The following is a 1,559-nucleotide window of genomic DNA, read 5'->3' as shown; positions in this document are numbered from 1 at the left end:
CCATTGCCATTTTTTTTTAAAAAAGTGTTTTACAGTGCTCGCAACTGCATAAGGTCTGCGGGACACATTAAACTTTTTCTGTTGGAAAGAAATTTGAATGTTGCCCGGGTGGCGGCCGAAGCCTACTCTTATCGATTTTAGACCACCAAGGGATCTTTAAGGTGCACAACTTGCACACGGGTCGTCCGAGATTTGTTCGCCCTTGTCAGAGAATGCTAGGTTTAGATCTTTCCTACCAGACGATTAGGGGAGTGACTGAAACACAGCAGGGAGTAGCAGTAAAAAGGCTGCAGAAAGAGTCAGGAGCCCAGAGGAGGGGGCCAGTGTATTTAATTCATCTGGCCCGATATCAACATTTAGAAGAAAAACACAACAAAAACAAAATAATAAATTGAGGATGTGTTTATTGTATGTGCTCAGAACTTGGTCCCCAAATTAATTTAACAATTTCATTTAACTCTACAGTGCAATTCAAACATGCCTTCAAAAATTTCGTGACTTCTATTTATAAATGGTCACTTTTAAGGACAAGCGGGCTAACTCAGATTTTGGGGGTTTCCAGAAATCTTGTCCTACACCAAAAGTGGGCATTGCCCTACCTATAGGAGAAGTTTGGTTTCATTGGTGTGTATATTTGTTTGGTTATGGGGAAAACTCTCGAAGTCTTTTACAGAAACTAAACAAGGGGCAAAAACTTTACCATTGATTTTCTCAAAACAGCATTTTTCGGGATAGCCCCTTAGTGCTTAAAGCGACCAAATATGTATCCTGCACGGCTATGTGACAATGAGTTGTTATAGTTTTTTGTTGTTGGTTTTTTTTCTCATACGTGAATTATTATTCGTACCGCAAACGGAAATTCCCTGTATTCATCCCCGGCCACCCACACACGGAGATTCCACATGATAAACCGGTTCCGTTTTCAGTCTTGGGTTGTAGTTTCAATTCTAATATATATAATTTATAGGCCTAATTGTTGCATGTTGACTTTTTGATGAATAATAAATATTGTGTCTTTATTCTTATTATAGTGCGATAAAAGATTCGTGACGCAACCTACATCCTTAAAAATAAATATCTTTTTAACGGGTTCATCTAAGTCCCTTTCAAACTCTGCACTGCAGTTACTTTTGTATCAGTTGATCTTTACTTAAATTGTATGTTCCACAACAACGGAGGGTAGATTTATTTTTTTTTTAAACACGTTTGTTTTTGTTTTTGTTCTTGTTTTGTTTTTTGGTCGGGGAGGGGGGAGGGGGGTGTTTGTTTAAAATTTAGTTAAAATATATTTATATAAAGCACATGTACAAAAAATTTCCATCATGCGGAAAATGGGAGTGTTCACAACACTTCCCGCTTCTCTCACACATTTTGCATATTGGGCCTACGTCACAGCTCACCAATGACACTCTTAGAGACAAAACTTGAAATTGATTGTGGTTTTTTTTGCATGTGTTAACAAACATTAGATCTAAAAATTTGTCGGTTGTTTTTTTTCCTAAACGAAATTTTAAAATTTTTAATGATTTTTTTTCTGAGGTACCATTCAAGTTTGAAAA

Source organism: Aplysia californica, unplaced genomic scaffold (assembly GCF_000002075.1).
Source record: "Aplysia californica isolate F4 #8 unplaced genomic scaffold, AplCal3.0 scaffold00002, whole genome shotgun sequence".
Taxonomy (NCBI): Eukaryota; Metazoa; Mollusca; class Gastropoda; order Aplysiida; family Aplysiidae; genus Aplysia; species Aplysia californica.
Note: the sequence above shows the minus strand (reverse complement) of the source record.